The sequence below is a fragment of the Lathamus discolor genome, chromosome 9, assembly GCF_037157495.1.
Source record: "Lathamus discolor isolate bLatDis1 chromosome 9, bLatDis1.hap1, whole genome shotgun sequence".
NCBI classification, from domain to species: domain Eukaryota; kingdom Metazoa; phylum Chordata; class Aves; order Psittaciformes; family Psittacidae; genus Lathamus; species Lathamus discolor.
Window position 1 is genome coordinate 20,748,430 of NC_088892.1, and position 19,115 is coordinate 20,767,544.

General features: G+C 44.7%; 1 protein-coding gene and 1 long non-coding RNA gene across 8 annotated transcripts in view; one reads left to right on the forward strand and one right to left on the reverse strand.

The window, feature by feature from the left end:
- FGF13 (fibroblast growth factor 13) overlaps nt 1-19,115 on the forward strand; it is a 110,438-nt gene that overhangs the window by 81,766 nt on the left and 9,557 nt on the right. The window lies entirely within an intron of this gene.
- LOC136019446 (uncharacterized) overlaps nt 5,061-19,115 on the reverse strand; it is a 73,332-nt gene continuing 59,277 nt past the window's right edge. For 3 of the 6 annotated variants that reach the window (XR_010614885.1, XR_010614882.1, XR_010614878.1), the window contains 3 exons: nt 18,354-18,406; nt 13,183-13,316; nt 5,061-8,071 (listed from right to left, as the gene is read on the reverse strand). This is a non-coding gene — a long non-coding RNA (uncharacterized LOC136019446). The remainder of the gene's footprint in view (nt 8,072-13,182; nt 13,317-18,353; nt 18,407-19,115) is intronic. The other 3 variants (XR_010614884.1, XR_010614879.1, XR_010614881.1) reach the window with 3 other exon arrangements.

The window sequence follows — 19,115 nt, forward strand, 5'->3', positions numbered from 1 at the left end:
GTTACGAAGCATCCGGCACCGCTGAGATCCCAGCTGCTATCACTGCACTCAGAGATGATTTTCGGTATCATCCTGCTTGATCTTCTTTTCCTACGAAGCTAAACGAAGGTGTTCCCTGAAGTTTCCAGCCTCCGTTTTGCTGTAGAAACACAGGCAGATATTTTGGGGTGGTTTTCTTTGTGGGGAAATGCACACTCTGCAGATTTGCTTCAACTTGAAGGTACATGTCGAAATTTTCCAGCAATTTTTACATGGGGCTTGACACCAAGGAGAAAAGTATCAGCATGAGCAGAGAGATTGTCAAACTGGTGTGAAATATGAGAATAGAGGGTTAGCAGAGAGACTGTTTCCTTCAACCTAAATTAGGTACGCAATCAAAGCCTTCCCCTTGAACCAAGTCACACTTGATGGTAAGGATCCATTTATAACTGAAAGGTTAGTCCATGATCAACAAGAATTCAGACTTTTTCAGTGATTTTTGTCTCAGCATTTGTAACTTGTGATAAAAAAGTCTTAAAACCTTCAGGAAGTTTGCTATTATTTTTAACCACAGAGCCAGGTGCAGTGATGCTGCTCATGGTACCCCAGACCGCCCAAGATCAGCTGCTTCTTGGCTAAATCTTGCAGTAAAGGCAGGCACTGTGTCTCCAAGTCTGCAACCTGGTTTGCAGAGCTCTGTACACCCAGACCCTGTGGTCCCACCAAGGCAAAAGTGGACAAGTCCCAGGGCTTGTTTACATGGGAGCAGTGGAACCCATAGATTGCCCCCAGCACATCCTAGCCACCACGTATGCAGCATCATTAACCAGCAAGGCGAACCCCTCTGTGGGTCTGGGCTGCTGCCAGCATGGGTGACATCCCTCTGGTCCTTGGCACGACCACACAAACGATGATCCAGCATCTTGTAGAAGTAATGCTACTTTCAGAGCCCAAAGTGCTACTGTCTGACCTATGTTCTGACCTATTGAGCTGTAGGAGTCTAGCCCTTAAATCAAGGAAGACAAAGATCTAGCTAGATTCAATATGAATTTTTAAGTGCTTTTTGTCTTGTCTGTTTTTATGAGACCTCAAAATACTTTTCATCTCCGGACTGGAATTACTTTTCCATATCAACTGATGAGTTTACCTGAATCTGTGCTTTTTGTACCCAGAGACAGATTTCCTGAGTCATCGTTGCCCAAGATGCAAGTTGTCCAAGCTCTGTCCTTATCTCCCTTTCAGGAAATGGTGTGGAACTTGCAATGTCTTATCAGAGACTCACTGTCGAGAAAGCAGCAGTTGCTTTTGTGCCTTCTCAAAAGTGGGGTCCAAGCATTGGGGTTAAGCAAAAACATTGCATTAGCATTTCTCAGCTGGATGTGAGTGCTAAGAGAAAGCCAGCATTCATTACAGGCCTATATTCATTCCTGTCACATTAGCAGTGTGTTCAGCATTGGAGTGCTAGCATTGGTGGAGGTTAAATCAGCTCAGTGCTAGCTAAAGAAGGTGGTAATTTAATAATGGTGATTTGCTCATTTAAATGAGGCAACACATTGTTTCTCTGTAAATTCCCTCTCCTTCCTGTTTGTTGCTGTTTGTGTTCTGCTGTTCATTCAGCCTGTTTGCTCAGTAGCAACGATCCCTCTGCAGCTGGACTCCCATTCCCATTCAAACTTTTACCCAAGCTTTACAGTTCTTGAAGCCAAGAAGCATCAAATTGCATTTCTGTTGCAGAAAAGAATGTAAAGAGGTTGTTATTGAACCAGAACAAACAGCATCTTTATGACTTGGTGGCTCCTGGAGTGGTGGTGTTTGCTCAGGTCTACTTGAGGTCTCACTTGCCATGCAAACTGATTTTGACGCTAAACATTGCTTATGGTTTGCACCTAAGAGTAACCTTACGCACCTATTTGGGGCAGAAGAATGAAATGCAGTCTTATAGGCAGACTGCCTGGAGATGACCATGGCTGCCCACTGATTCAATCTCTTTGTGCTTAGATGTGGTGTTACAGGAAGGGTGCCATGAGCAGGATGTACCAAGGGTTTGCTGTAGGAAGATGGGTGATGTTGTTTGTTTCAGCTGCAGCTTGTAAACAAGGTATTTTTAGACCCTGCTTAGGATGACCATCACCTAAGGTCTGTCTCATGGGCGCGTTGCTCTTTGCCTCCCGGGGTTAGGGCCAACTTCCCTCCCTTTTCCTCAGTTTTGCAGGAAGGATTTTAAAGTCCTGATGGTTGATTCATTGTGCTTGTACTCAGAAAGCCACCTGGATGGTCCTGCTTCTCCTCTAGTCTCATCCCAGCCGCTACACAGAATGAATTACTGTCAGTCTGCGGTACGTCTCGGTGTATCAGAGCTCTGAATATTGATAACACACAGCTGATTTCACAGTGTAATAAATGAACAGTTAATGCGAGGCCAGAACAAAATTGTCCTTCCAAATCTCAGTTCTGACCAAATTATCTTAGTCCTAAATACCCAGAAAGTACATCAAGCACTGAATTTGGTACGGCCTTGTAGGGCTCGGGAGAGCTGAAGGGTTCAGGTAGGGAAGGCAACAAAAGAGGGCATCAGCCCTGTTTTGCAGCATGGGATACAATGCACAGAGGGAGAACCCTGAGGTGATGCTGCAGTTGGTGATGGATGAGACACATGGATGATGATGGTGATGGATTGATGGATGGATGGGTGATGAGGCATCCCAAGGGTGCTGGGTCCCCACCCCCATTATGCCATTGCAAAGCAACCTCGGAAACGGTTTGGTCCACTTAGACTAAATCATTCTTTATTAAAAACAACATATGCTTATTGGGCATTTAATTTTCTGTCTCACTGCTCCTGAACACGTTGTTGTGGTTACAGTAACCAGTCATGCATTTTTCTGCACCATTAGCTGGTAAAAGCACTTACTTTTTACGTCAAGAAGTGATAAGGACTAAGTTACAGCCTCCCTGAAAGTGTTTGCCTGTGCATATGAGACTCGCTCTTCCAGGTCAGTGTCTTTGTAAGTAATTCTATGAAGCTGTCCTTTATTCCCCCGGTGATAATCAGAACTGGCTCCATTTCTGTACATTGAGCCCCAGCTGTACATCTTGCAGCCTTCTGGTGATGAGCTGTGGGTTGGACTAAGAGAAGGCAAACCCAAGACAGAGTTTGTTTGGGAAACCACTGTATGAGTTGCGATTTTGGTTTTTAACTCCCAAGATTGATTTTTGCAATGAAGAAGTTAATCAAGCCCTGGAGATCTTCCCTACCATTGAGTTACAGGGGTTACTGCAAATCTCCCACTTTACTATAAAAAGAACTGCTCCATTCTTAATTGGGAAATGTGCTCTAAGTGCAGAAGGGGTAATATTTCAAACTTCCTGGGATCTGAATAGCATCAGTAGAAATCATTAAGTAAAACAGATGTTTTCCATCTGACAGTCGATCCAAGGAGAGTGGTTAGCCCCTTTAATGGAACTTAATGAGACACTTAGCAGTCCATTTCCTACTGCTGCTGGCTTTTACTTACAGCATCATCCCGACGGTGTGCAGCAACTTGCAGGCATAGCTGTGAAGGTCACTAAGCCTGTCTGAATACGGCAGTGATTTGAACCCATTGCTGCACACAGCGGCAGTCCCACACTGGATTTAAAAGGTCTTCTCCCTCCAGTGCAGTTCTTCTGGCCTGCAGTAATGTTTTCTCTTCAAAGCCCTTGAAATTTGGCTAGCTGGTGTTGTCCTCAGTGCAACAGAGCAGCATCCCTTGCTGTCACTGAAAGGAAATCCCTTCCTTAAGCAATCAGCTTCCCATCCCCACCTCATGCTCCTCCTGGGGTGGGAATGCTGGGAGCAGAGTCAGGGTTCATTCCGCACCAGTGCAGAAGGTGCAGAGGTAGATGGTAAAGCCAGGAAGCAGCACTGGGAGCAATCCCCATGTGGGAGCTGGCTGATGGAAGGGTGCCAGGTTATTTGGGGGGGGGTCACTAAAATCAGTCCTGGAACTACTAGGGCTGAAATAAGGCAGAGGGAGGAAGAGGGGATTCCTTATGTTCTCCTCAAGCTCAATTGCATGTTCAGTAGAAAGGTAGTGATATAAAGGGAAATTTTGTGCAGATTATGGGCAAAGATGCCTGTTTCTGAGTTCATCCCAGCTTTGGGGTCACAGAAAACACTGGTACTTCGCCTTCTGAGACATAAAATTAGAAGTGATCTTTTCTTCCCTACAAAGGCCAAGCAGTAAATCAGACAGAATCATGAGGTATTACAGTCACTGTTAGCCAGGAAGGAACAACCAAGACTAATCAGCTTTCATTTAAAAGTATAGCATTCCCACTAAGCTCTTGTTGCTGCTGGGTTTATATTCTTATTCTTACTCATCATTGCTAATATGGACAGCAGCTTTAGGAAGACACTTGGGGAACCAGGATCAGGGATCTTCTGGATAAGGTGCTATATAAAGAGATCTATAAAACAGAAATGTTCATAGAGTCATAGAATCAATTATGCTGGAAAAGACCTTTAACATCATCAAGTCCATTCGTGGAGGGGTTTGCAGTTCTCACACAGCTCAGTCTTCGTGTGCTGTGCCCCAGCTGGGGACGGCACAGCAGGCAGAAAGCAGTGTGCTGAATAGGTGCAACATATTGGATAGAGCAGAACTTGGATAAGGTTGGTCCATGCTTTTATGCAGGGTGCAGGACAAGAGATTTGAACAAATTATGTCTCCCAAGATCTATATTCGATAGTGCTTTCTATAGCAACGACTATCTTTGGTCATCTTCATAGATGGACTGGATTTCTTGGGAAATAATAATGCTGTGCATTTGCTCATAGCGAGCACTATAGATAAAGACGTGTTACTGCATAACATTTATATGATTGAAAGATGATAACTTGCTCCAAAAAAAAGCTAATTTATGAGTTAGTGGCCAGTGGAAGCCTATATGAAAGACTGAAGATTCTAGAACAAACACTGTCCTGTGCGCCAAAGTACTTCACATTATAAATTTAATGAAGACAACCTAGTTTATTTTAAAAGGAATTGATTAAATTACTGAGATAGATAGAAATATGTATTTTGTACAATTGCTATTGATTCAGCCCATTAGTGATGACGGTAAGGAGTATGAACACTTACAACCCGCATAAGCCATTGCCCCAGGTACTTCACATTTATAACCCATGAACAGAGAAGCCATGTGTGCAAGCATCTGAAAATCTGGAGTGGATCAAAAAGTCCTCATCTTTTGAGCAGCCATATTCCCTTCTAAAGGATATTCCTGCAGTTCATTGTAAAGTCTTGTTTATGATCAGCAGTAATAGCATTTTTCTAGCTTTCCCTGTTCTTATCCAAATCTAAACCAGGGTAATAGTTAGCTGAGCTTGTAGTTAAGTTTGTGACAGTGACCACTGGAAAAGACAAGGCAGATCTCCTCTGTAACTCCTAGGAAGAGTAAAAGAACTCAAACCACAAATCAGAGTTCTTCAGTGTTGAAAGAGGAGACTTGACAGAGCAGTGTCATTTGTCCCCAGTATATCTTTCCCATGCTGAAGAAGAGATGAGAATCTTTCCTTTTATTTTTCAACCAATGCAGGAAAAATAGGTCATGCCATGTAGCATGAAATAGGACATGGATTCAAAAAATCAGGGCTCCTAATCTGTGTATTTCTTGTGGGGTTTATCACTCAACACCCACGTTACCTAATTATATACACCTCAACCCCAAACTTCAGAATAACTTATTACGACCTGTCACTGCTGTTAGAAAGCATGTCACTGCTACTTACATCTCGTTTCTGGGTTGCCTTGTCACCACCATTGCCACCTTAATACCCCACTTTGATTCTTCTGGGTGGGTGGAAACGGGGGAGCTCAGCAGGTTTCTCCCAAGGGGAAGAGACATCCCTTAGGCTGGGATCTCTCTGAATCACCTCTGCAGTCTTTAGCAAAATGAAACGGGGAGGACCCAAAGCATATGTTCCCGAGATCCAAATCTCTGCAAGCTTCCCAGATGCACTGATCTTCCTTCTTTTGAGGGATTAATTACCTGTTAGCTCCCTTTTCAAAGGCGGGGGTTTTTACTGATGCTATGTTTCATCTTTTCCCCTTGTTCTTATGCATACTCTTTTCACGCTTGTCACAGAGGAATATTGGGACGGAAAACTTTTATCTCTTCCGATATTGGATTTTGCTTCGTGATGTTATTGCCGTGTCTGCAACAACCCAATTTCCCCCTCCTCTGTATATACCTTTATTGCTGAGTTATTACCCAGGTAAATTTTCCCTCTTGTCATTCTGCCATTTGATACAAGGCGATTAATTTAATAACAGAGTTTATTTGTTAGAAACTTCCTAAAAGGGATGGGTGGAGGTGTCTCTCACGTGCACTGCAGTGGAGCTGTATCACAGGGGCTTTATTTTAACTGCATTTCACTCCTTGGTAGTTGTGCTGAGCCTCAGATACAATTCCCCAACTTGGGATATATCACCCGAGACGGAAGATGCAGCAATGAAGAAGCAAACAAGTTGTTCATTAAAGCTGAGCAAATGCAGGGATAAGAAAATGTGTATATTCACTTGATTTTAAAAAATGAAGTCGTTTTAGCTGTGTTCTCATCCCCTTTGGCATTTATTTTCCAGAACTCTGCATCCCTCAGATTATACTAGTATAAATGTTCTCAGAAAGCTCATTTTTAGCTCGTATACTGAATTATTTGTATGACCCCCAGGGATCAGTTCCTTGTAATTACACAAATAAAGTACTTGACTGACTTGTAGCTACATACTGTAACTGGTGCAGTGTGCAATTGTGGATGCACATTAACTATGTTTTACTGGTATGCCGTGAGCGCCAACAGATCCCCCCTTCCAGTAGCACCATGGACTCATTTTGTCAAGGGATGGAGAAGCTTAGTGGTGCACAGTGCCTAATTCAGTTTTAAAACCATGGTTTCACCTTGCTGCTGCTGTAGCCCAGCTTACTTTTGATGCCAGCCAGGCACTGGTGCCCATGGTTTGCCATTGCCAAGAGGTCAGTAGTATGCTGCCAGCCTCTGCAGTTGGACAATGGTGGTAGAGGTCACCAAGGTGTTGTTATAGGGAATTCTTGCTCCAGAAGGCAGTAATGAAGTTGCAGAAGAGTCAGTTTGAAGATGCTCCTGCATCCCTTGGCATGTGCCTTTTCTAAGGAGTCAGAGAACAATGCATCTGCTTCAGCTGTAGTGATACAGAGGTAAGCATAAATGTAATGTACATGTAAATACAGAGGGAGTCTCCTCTTTGCTGGAATGCTTTCCTGCAGGTAACACCCTCATTAGCAGCAACTCCTGTGCCTTTTAACTTTGTGAAAGGCAGATATAGCCACACTCCTTGGGACGCTCTTCTGCTAGTCCTAATCCTGCATGCATCTTGCAAGTGTGAAATGATTTACAGGAAAAGACAAAAGACAGGGTTTAGCAGGAGATAGTAAGGAGACTACAAGGACTGGGGCTATTTTAGGACACTTTATAGGTTTAAAATCCAATAAACCAAGAAACTCCAAATTTATCTTGGCCTCACTGTGCAGGAGAGCTCCATGGAGGCAGTAAAAATCAGTACTAAAACCAGTAGTGGTGCAAGGACTGTTCTGGGGGTTTAATCCATGCTTGGGAGGTAAATTCCTTATTAGCCTTAGGCAAAAAATGTTTCTTGGTTTCTTTCCTTTTCCTTCTCTGTAAAATTGCCCATGTGGGAATATCATCTGAGCATGGGAGGTGATGCTGGCAGGCAAGTCCTGCTTCCTAAAGCAAGGAGAGAACACTGGGAGCCAAGCCTTGTGATAAACCGGGAGAAGAACCTTCCTAAATCACTGAACCTGGTCAGTCATGGGTTGACCAAGAGTGCTGAAGTTGCTACTGAAACAAAAGTGCATTTCAGCTTGAAGTCTTTCTTTCTCTTTAAAGAAGCTCTTGAACGTTCCATTGCTGCCTGTCTCTGAGAGCCCCCATTTCCTGTTGCCTCTGATGGATATTTGTCATCTTTATCATATTTATCCTTTGATCTGGAGTTCCTTAGGGCAGGTAGGTCCTTTCTTGCATGTCTGGGGTATCCCCAGCACATCTGAAAAACTAAGAGTAAATGAAAACCAGCAATATTGTAACGGTCTCTGGCAACGAAAGGCCATTTATGTGCTGGGGAATGAAGTAGCCCATTAAGAGACTGCAAACAACGCAGAGATAAAAAAACCCAGCTCAATCCGAATGCTTTTTCGTTAACAGTGAGAATTAAAAGTGGGGAGTTTAGACCTGTTGTGCTTTGCATCTCTGTGTGCCTGTGTCGTAAAAGTAGGTTATTAGTAAATCACTGAACTACGTGCAACCGTATTTTAGAGGTATCATATTAAAACCCTGATGATGAATCACCCTATCCATCATTCGGTGGTTAGGTTCTAAGCTTTTTTGATATAATCCACATGTATTATTGAAAAATATCGAAATCCTTTTTCTGCCTGCAGAAGTAATTCAGCCCTTTGTGTTCTGGGCAGGTATCACAACTGCCTGCAGTTACTGCGAGCAGGAAAGGTGAATATCTTAAAAGATTATTCTTTCCTAAGCACACTTCAGCTATGTAAATGTGATTGCACTCGGGTGTTATTTAGTGCTTTTCATTTTCACAATGGAGTGCAAACATGAAATACTTCCAACAGTTGTAACCACTGCTGGCTTACAAAACAGGAGACTGGATATAGTGCCTCTCCCATTTTGGTTTGTTCAGCTCCCTAAAGTGTGTCCCTGAGAAATGAGGCTGTCACAAAGAAGACTTCTCCCAGGCCACGATGGGAAGTGTCAAGCTTGAATTAGTCAATTGTGATGTCCTGACACCAAATTGTGCTGCCTGATTTGAAAGGTGAGATGAGGTCGTGTCCACACCAGAAGACGACATCTAGACCATCACTTGGCATAGCTCTTGTGTCTTCAGTAACGATAAGGTTTGGTGACAACAATACATGAAAGATGGGCTCTGCTGCAAAGGCAGCATCTTGTTTTCTGTATAATTACCTCTCCGTCTAGACAGGTCCTTGCAATCTGGATGTTGGTCAGGCAGCTGGTTGCTTTAAGCTAGACTTTGATAATTCATTTTAGAGGGAGTTTGGCAAGCTTGCTTTTAAGAGTGATGTTGTAGGCTGGCAACTCCTTTCTTCTCCCATTGTGAGAGATGACTGTGCTCCTTCATGGGATGAGGTATGTTAGGAGCAGAGGCCACCTCAGTACTACACAATGCTGCTGCCCACCACAGTGGCCCACTCAGGGCACAGGCAGGCAGGGGAGTGTCTCTGGCTGCTCTCTGTGATGGTTTCTCTGCCCCCAAAAGAAGAGCAAAAGAACCAGGAACACAGCAAGGAGAGGTGGCAGGACAGCCTCAGCTCTCTTGGGATTGATTTCTGCCTTTGGGGCCAGGAAAAGCTCCTGCTGTGTTTAGGGCAACAAGACTTCACACACCCTTGTCTGTTTGAAGAGCAAGAGGCTTCATTATCACATTTCCTGCTTGCAGAAATGGGCTCTGGGGTGCAATAGGCTGGCCAAGACCAACCTGCTCACAGTTACCAGGTAAAGCTTCGCATAGATCTCCAAGGCATTTTGGTAAAGCCAGTAGCATTCTGCTCGTGCAGTGTTATTTAATAGCTGGGAACTCGTGCCAGTACTGTCTGAAATGTTTTCTAGTCCAAGCCTAATTAAACTTCCACAGGAAGCCCACTGCCAATCAAACATCTCTGGTTTGTTCAGACCTCCAGTGCTCTGGTTCATTTGAGACAGTCATGTGAAAGACCAGTGGCAGCCCAGGCAGCAACACCTATTAGTAATTTGGCTGCACTTCCCATTACCAGATACTATTTTCAGCTGCTCTGTACTTTGTCAGAACTTAAGATTTAAAGTCTATGCATCTTCCATTTCAGGCTGAAGTTGGTGGGGAAGTTTCAGCTCTAGCACTGCAATTATAGAATCATAGAATAGTTAGGGTTGGAAAGGACCTCAAGATCATCCAGTTCCAACCACCCCTGCCATGGGCAGGGACACCTCACACTAAACCATCCCACACAAGGCTTCATCCAACCTGGCCTCGAACACTGCCAGGGATGGAGCACTCACAACCCCCCTGGGCAACCCATTCCAGTGCCTCAGCACCCTAACAGGAAAGAATTTCCTCCTTAGATCCAATCTAAACTTCCCCTGTTTAAGTTTTAACCCATTACCCCTTGTCCTGTCACTACAGTCCCTGACAAAGAGTCCCTCCCCAGCATCCCTATAGGCCCCAATTATCTCCAAGAATTAGACTTACTTAGAAATACTTCTTTTTGTCCGTTTATATGGCAAATAAGGTTTTTCCCCAGCTGAGTTTGCCTTGAGCCGGGTGGGATGTATTTTTAGTCTATTTTATTATTATTTAATTTATTTTTTCCCTGGGACACTTTGGGAAAAGGATAAGAGAGGGGAATGGCAGCACTGGGGCGGGAATGAGAGCAGCAGTGGGCAGTGGAAGGTGGAGAGAGGATGGTGGGATAGAACATTTACATCTATGCACCTACACCCTCTGACCAAATACAGCTTGAATGCTTTCTATTAGTTTGCATCATCCCTGGACACTGCCTGCTGCTCTCACTACATACCCAGCAGTGCTGATGAACAGCAGAGAGGGTTTCACCCTGAACTGCCAGGCTGGAGGGCTTATGTATCACCTGCGCTGCTGACTCCAGTGGAGGATGCTTTATTCTGCCATTCATTCCATAGCACAGAGATACCAGGTTCCTCAGAGGAATCCTTCCTGCGTCCCTGTTACAAACTCCCTCCCAGCATCTAGATGCAGTTGGGAGGGTTGGCAGGATGGGTATCAGCTCTCTCCTCTGGCTTGTTATCCCCCTGCTATATGCCTGAGGGTCCTTCCCTAGGTTCAATCAGAGCGGCTTTAAAACCAGCCCACAGAAGAGCACCCGGTGTACGGTGAGGATGAAGGAGGGGTTGCAGCAGTGTGTTTTACCTCTGTTCACAGTGTGACTAGTTTGGCTGTCTAGTTATGCTCTCAGAGAATGCAAATTTGTCAGCAGCAGCTGTAGGAGCTTGATGGTGGAAGAACAAAGTAGGAATTTATAATGCACATATAATTGTAAAGAGAAGGGGTTTTTTAGGGCGAGATCAGCAGTAGTGCGGAGTAATAATCATCTTAAAGGGTGACTCTCTGGAATTAGTTGTTATTTTGTTTGAGTCCTTTGAAATCGTTTCCATACTATATAATTATCTTAAATTTTAAGTGCTTCCTGCAGTGATAATGTGTGCATTTGTGCATTCTTATGTAAATGCTTTAGCAGTTCCCAGTGTAGCATTGGAAATGTCATTCAAAACCAGGTAATGGCTTTGCAGAATCTAGGGGAAGAAATTAATCTTCTTCCACATCATTCTACAGTTGATATACCGTGCTCGTGTGTTTTCAGCTCTGACAGAAGCTGCCTTTCAACAACAAACATCCAGTGGTGGGATATACTGGAGCAAAGAGCTTGAATTTCATCAGTCTGAGCTTCAAAAGGCAAGAGAACAGCAGCCACGCTGTTGTATGCTACAGAAAGGAAAGAATTACTTTGTATACTCAATTAATCTTCAATTAGACATCCTAGGCAAAGCCTAGCAATAATTATAAAGCATTCCATAGCAATGCAAGTCGAGGAATCCCTGATAAGATGATAACTTTGATATGGTGTTGCTGAATGGAGTGAACATGAGTAGCAGTCCCTTTGAGCAGCCACAGACGTGGCAAAGGGCTGAGGCTGGGATCAAGTGGTGCCACTCTTGAAGGTTTCCTGCAAGTCTTGCACCCAGACATGAGTCACACCCAGATGCCAGCCCCAGCCTTGTACATTGCTTCCAACAGAGCAAAACACTCCCCTGGCTGCTCAGGAGGCACAAACTGAGCCCCCAAACCCAGGGAAAACTCAGTTCCCTGCTGAGCTCCAGATGCTGCTGCACCTATGGTTGATGGTACAAATACAAGCACGATGCCTACAGCGATATTTGATGTTCAGGCTGGTTCCCCTGAAGGTACCATGTAGGAACAAGGAGGAATATCGACAGGTTGCTCTGGGAAGGTACATTTGCCTGTTCAGACAGTGGATTACTCTGTAAGAGGGAAAAAAGGAATGAGCCTGCATCTTCCCCACAAGGAGTGACACAAGGGGCTCGGTTACACTGTAAAGCTCGTAATAGTGGATGTTGTATTTGAACCAAAGAAACAAGGCAAGAGTTCTGTATGGTGCAGAAGTACAATGATTAAAATACGAGGTTTAAAAGGCACTGCTTTTCACTAAAAAGCTAAGGCTGAGATTTCAAAGCAGGCTGGGAGTTCAGCCACTTACTTTCTATGAGTTTCAAAGGAGGATTTTGGTCTACCTTTGCTGAGCTGCTTGGAAAATTGACATAAACTCTTACATACCATTCACCTTTAATAATTCAGAGCTCAGTCCTGGAGCAGCAACCGGGGCAAAGTCATGATTCATTTCAACAGGAGCTTTGCCAAAATAAGGCTGTAAGGTCTGGGGGCTGTTCCAGTGAAGAGGAAAGAAATCCCTGTAAATACTGCAAAGCAAAAACTGTATCTTTGATGTACCCAAGGTAATTTCTTTCCATTTCAGGAGGCAGACTCCTGATGCCAAGGCTGATCTGGGGAAGCCATTCCCACAGGCAGTGCAAGCCTTGCTCTGCCAGTGGCTATCTCTGAGCCCTGTGGTGGCACAGGGCATGGAACTGCTGCCCTGGGACCTTGCACCTCTTCTTGCCATGCTCAGAAAGGACCAGAGGCTCTGGCAGAGCTGGCTCTGTGATGCAGGAGTCAGACACAGCAGATCTGTACTACTTTATCCTCTGTTGGGGGTAATTTATCTTGACTATGCTTGTGAGGACAGGAAAATCCCAGGCTGACCCAGATCCTAACCCTGGTGTTTCTTTTAAGTGCCGGAAGGAAGCTGGGATGAATCAAAGCTTGGACTTGCGTATGCAGGTCCAGATTTGGACTCGGATCCTCAGGGATATTTACATAGGTGAATCCCATTTATTTCTTGCTTTATTTCAGTGGTAGAATTTAACAGGCATTTAGTTACCCCATTTAGTCTCCACAGGCTTAGCCTCAAAACCCTCAAAGACCAAAGATATCCACAGGACCTTGCTTGCCTGCAGGAGAACTGCCTTTCTGAACTTACCAGCCCATATTCCTTGTGCAGACTTCAGTAGGCAAGTGATGGGATTCATCATTCTTTCCCCTGTGTCCTTGGTCTGCTGTGCCTTTCCTCAGCCTTTTTTGCTGCTTGTGAGGTTATGCTTGCAACGGGTAGCCCTGGACAGTGAAATAGAAGATCAAGCAGTGGGTAAATTGAAAGGAGATCACCTTTTCTAATGGACAAGCTCACCTTTATGCTTTCAACTGCAGGGTGCTCTCTGCCTGGCTGACTGCAGCAGCTATTAACTGCTGACTTGGAAAGAGATAACCAGGTTTTAGAAGCAGAACTCATCCAAGGCAGTTTGGATCCAGAAGGAAAAACACAACAGTTGTTTTCAAACTAAGCCTTGGACTTAACTTCACACTCCTCCTTGCAGTACAATGCACGGCATCTGCTCATCTAGTGCCAGAAGTTCTTTGTTTTAACCATGCTTAAGAGGACTTTCTGTAGCAGAGGTAAAAAGGTTGGTTTGAAAATCAAAGTCCTCACACATTCAACTTCCTGCATGATTCAGAGACAAAGACTTCTTTACAGGAGCACCCTTCTAAATCCTTTCAGGGAGCTCTGTGTCAGTTCAACAGGTAATGCTATCAGAGAGATTGAGATTGTGTTTCTTGACCCAAAATCCTTAGGAAGTCTAAGAGACTTGCTGGGGCAGATGCGTAGGCTAGGGATTGGTTCTAACCGCATTTGAATTTAGTGTTTTGCTGCTTTTTTTCTCCATAAGATAACTCAGAATGGCAACAGCTCTCCTGTCAGAGTATTAGAATACAGAGACCTGCAGTGATTTTGGCTCACGGAGCAACTGTTCCATACTCTTCCCAGAAATCTGCGATTGCAGCCCAGGCTATCTTAGGTTAGGGTTCTAAATTGTACCTCCCAGAGACATTTGGGTGTCTTCCAAGTTTAAATTAGCTTTGAAAGTGTTTTACCAGGGACCTGCTTCTTCTCTGCTGCTTAGACAATAGCAGCGGGGTGTCTCCCAAAAGTCTGGCTCCAGAGTAATCTGTTACACAGCCCCGGGGCAGCAAGGAGCCATGGAACAGCCAAATGACAGACCCTCACGAAGTCCGTATCACTGTGGGCGAAAGAAAACAGAGCTTTATAAGCTTATCTCTGTGCTCAGCCTGTCTCTGGGAAGGACAAGGGCTCCTATTAGATTATGTGATTTACTCCATAAATCTCTGAAGAAAGCATGTGTTCTTAACTTCATTAGGGCAGTTGTTAGAGCGCTGTTAGGAGGGCACACAATATTCAGACCAGTCTCTAGATGTTAATGACATAGCCATGAAGCGAGGTATTAGAAAAGGTCATCTCTTTCTGCATTATGTGGCTTACTGGGGGCCCTTATTTAGAAGTAACAACTCTAAACCCCAAAGAAACTGTGTTTTGGAGGCAGCTTCATAGGCCTGTCTGATGTCTCCGTGAGGTTACCCTATGGCTTTGCCTGGGTCTGTTGCTGAGTGCCGATGAGATGGAGGTGGCTGTTTGCTGCCCTCCTCGGCTGGCTGAGCTGTTCCTAGGGACATTGAGGCTCTGCTGGAGCATGCCCTGCAGTTCAGTGGTGACTGTAACATGAAGTCTCTCATCTCCCAAGCTACACGGTGCCAACTTGCTTGTTAGAGCTATGCAGTGATTTAAATGCTAGTGCATGACTTCCCTGAATTCCCTGCGCTCCCTTTACCTGTGCCTGTGTCAGGGGAGGTTGGGCTCTGCTCTGCTTTACAATTTTCATGCGCAAGGGGCTGGAAAATGTCCCCAACCTTGAATTTCCATTAATTTCATCTTCAAATTGTTGTTTATGAGAAATGCATGTATGTCATTTACAGAGAGAGATTTAGCCTGTTTTCTGCACAAGTGTCCCTTCTTTGGTGGGGTCTTTACCTGCTGAAACAAACGTTTTCTGCCAGTCAGCATCACCTCTCAAATAGTCATTCTTACGTCTCATCTCCCTTCTATAATCCTTTATTATCTTGTTATTAAAAGGTTTTTGCCATCTGAAATCTCCCCAATCCCACAATTAGCCTGCCATCTAATACAAACATCCCTCTGAGATCCTCTTAGCAGCATATGTTCAATAGCACAATTTAGGGAGCCATGGGGGTGGAGGAGTTCCAAAGAGCATCACTGCTCTGTATCAAGAAGCAGAGTTTGGCTGCCAGTAACGCCCTGGCACCGTCAAACTACCAAGGTTCGAAAAGCATCCATCCATGGCACTCATGAATAAATGGATCGCAGTACATCAAGCTCATCTGAAAAGGTCTCATTATCATTTGGTCACGCAGAGGTGCTGCTTTGGTTAGGGTGGAGCCAACCAGCTCCTTGAACCAGTGACATTCCTATTAATATTTAGCTCGGTCTTTTTTACTTACACTTTGTAGTAAGCAAGAAAGCTGAATTTAAAGTGACAAATCCCAACTAGCCTTGATTTCTCAAAGCAAAATGAGTACATTTCTTTGCAGACTACCTGCGCATTAGAAAGCTAACTAAAACGCAGTAAAGCCACGGGTAGTATTTCCCTTGGTCATCATACATTTTGGATCAGGTCCTGAAAGATCACTGCTCTTTCATTTAGTGTAATAACCTGCTTAACTTTCCCAACGCTGACATTATCCATGTCAAAAATAAAGCCTGTAGTGTAGTGCTTTGCAGAATAAAAACCTAATTATAGGCCTATTAGTTTGGCAATAATATTATTTTTAGTATATAATGCCACTCCAAAGGCTATACTGCATTTATGCTTACACATGAATATACATGAAGTACTTTACAGAGCTTTACAGTGGATTCCCAAAGTGTGTTTGCTAGTATTGGTGAAGGCGAAACATCTCTATGGCAGCAATTCCAGCCCAGGCAGTGCAGGGGATGATCTGGGAAGCGAACAGCAGCCCTGCTAACTGCACACAAGGAATAACAGCAGACAGAACAAGTGCCTTTGCTAAGAACTCAAGCATAAAAGGATGGTATTGAACACCAAAGCATTGGCTAATCCATAGCATCCACATTAATAAAAGATACAGGCCAAATGGCAGGGCTGTCCTTCCATGTGGAACTGACTCTAAGCTGACAGTGAAGCAAGGACCTGCTTCATGTAATGTGGCATTATTTCCTCTCCAGCAGCTCATGCTGTTATTTATCTTCCACTTGCAGCTTCTCGCAGTCAGTGAGCAGAGGCAATTTCTAGTGTGCAGAAAAAGAGCTCGTTCAGCAGCATTCCCTCTGGGCTGGACCATTGTCTTCCCCAGGGTCAGTAAGGCGGCTGGTGGTGGTTTGGGGAGGTCTGAGCTGAGCTGAGGCCATGCTTGGGTGAGCTCCCTTCCACTTTTGGGTGGAACAGCACTGTCTCCATGATCTTGGCATCAGAAGCATAGGATGGTGCCTCACCAGAGTAGCAAAGGACAAAGAGATCACTTCCACATCGATTTACCCATCCTAACTCACAGCAGTTGTACAGACAGGCTTTCAGCCAGGTTGCAGGTTACCACAGAAACAGCATTCCCATTACCACCTATTCCCATGGGAAGGACTGTAGCACTCGTTCTGACTGTTGTTCATTCAGCTGCTTTTTCCCTATAAAAGAGAAACCTTTGAGTGCTTTCCTTTTTTTCCATAGAGTTTTAGGAGCATCTGCTGCTAAAAGGGTCATGTCCTGCTTGTAATTAAACAGGCAGATTTAGAGCTTGCTGCAAACACTGATTATTGTTTTCCAGCAGTTTAAGGATAAATCTGCATGAATTCATTGGTGACAGACAGTCTGAAGGAGATCTCTTCCATCTCTTTACCCCACAGCTGATGTCCTCTATCTAGGATAAAGCAGTAAATCCCACACTCTTCCAATTAGCCCTGCTGCTTCTGCAGAGCCCGTCTAGGGAGGTCCCCAGTGCCAGAGCAGCCTTTGGTGATGCAAAGCTCCAGCATCACTGCTCATCCTTTCTGCTGAGGCCAGGGCTTCCACACTGGGGACTGTTGCTGCCTGCAGAACCCACCCTATCTCCTACAGCCCCTCACAGCCTGCTCCAAGGCAGCATTTTGGGATGGTACGGCCAAGGCACTCAATGTGGTAGCAGAAAGGTTGTGCTGCTCTTCTTGCCCCTCACTCCCAGGGGTGGTTTAACAAACGCTGACCAGCAGATCTTGCTCCAAGAGCAAATTAACCCATGGCTGCAGCCCCAGCAGCAGCATGTGTTTCCCTCAGTGGCAGCAATCATGTAGACGAATGCAAGAGTAATTGTGTAAAAGGGCTACTGGGACAGGAATGTGTTTTCTGTCTCAGCTGCTCTTGCCAGCTTGCAGGCATCCCCTCGCCACAGCCAGGCTGTGATGAGGCGATGTCTCTTCATGCCACACTTGTCTGCCTGATGGAGCGATGTCTCCTCCGCACGTTCTTGCTGCAGCTTGTTGCTGCTCAGTGGAAGATGCCAGGCTTTGCGTGGCTTCTCTGTCCCGTGTCCCAGTGGAATACAAAGCCAAAGGGAAAGATGGCAGGCAATTAGCAGCTCAGAGGGACAAACCACAAGTAACTAACTCAAAACAAGGCAGTGGTGGTTGTCTCCTAAGGCTCCAGCTCCTGAGTGCTTCAGCATCTCACGCCGCTGGTCATGCTCAAGTGAATGGCTATGGGCTCAGGGCTCGGCCATTAAAACAAGTGGGATGCAGGGCTGGCTGTAACTGGAAGCAGAACATAGTTCTCATACTTTAAAAGGAGTTTTTCAACTTAGATATTTTTCATTAAAGCAATGCATGACACACTTAAGCCAAGGACATTCTGCACAACAGCTATGTCAGAGAGATTTGACAACACCAAGATTTGATGTCAATTATAACTGCTAGAAATCTGATTGCAATGGCTGGCAGGTTATCTGTGTAATAATGGGTATGTTATAAAACAGGTTGCTTAGCATCTTTGGGGCTCTCTGCTCTAGTTCTGGGGAAGAAAGCTGTCCTATCTGCCTTTTGCTTCCTCCTCTCTTCCTTTCATATTTAAGCTTGGGTACACTGACAGATCAGCGGGTCAGAAATACCATCAAATTGGACCGTATTTATCAGAGACACAACTTAAAAGATAGAGAACTTTTGTATGAATGCACAATAGTGAGGCTGAGCAGCAAAGACTTTTGCTTGGTCACAAGACAAAATGACTGAAAATACCTTACCTCTGTTACACAACCCAGTGGTATGGCTTCTTTTTAAAGCTTGTGTTTCAGCTCTGGAAATGATAGAGGAAAACGGAAAGGATTCAGTGAAGGGTAATGGAAGTGATTAGAGGCACAGAGAACCTTTCACATGAGGAGAGATGTAAAAAGATTAGGCCCGCTTAGTTAAGAGATGAATAAGCAGAGAAATGATAGAGAGATGTGGGGTAATGAATGACACAGAAGAGACACACTGGGTACTTTTATGTGCTGTTTTCTAAAGTGAAAAGCTGATAGAAAAAAGCTGAATAAAAATAAGACAAGAAATTTGCTTATGACAAAAAAAATGCAGATACATTTTAAATACGTTCCACAGTGCTGTCTTCACCTTTGGAAGCCACTGTCACGGGGAGCAGAGATAAGGGAGGCATTCAAGGCCAGGCTGGATGTGGTTCTGGGCAGCCTGGTCTACTGGAAGGTGTCCCTGCTCATCGCAGGGGGATTGGACCGGATGAGCTTTGAAGGTCCCTTCCAGCCCAAACCATTCTATGATTCTGTGAATGAGCTTAGGAAAATGATTCAAAGGATTGGCTGCTCCGGAGAAAATCATGAGCCTACTGAGAGGAAAAGGGAGTTCTCTTGTAGCTTTGAATGGGATCCACCAGCTGGCATGATCCCAAGGGGGGAACTGCCTTGGTGGGCTCTGGATATTCATAGACTACACACAGCTACCTACAGGTATATACCTATACCTATATAGCTACCTATATCTATACCTATAGG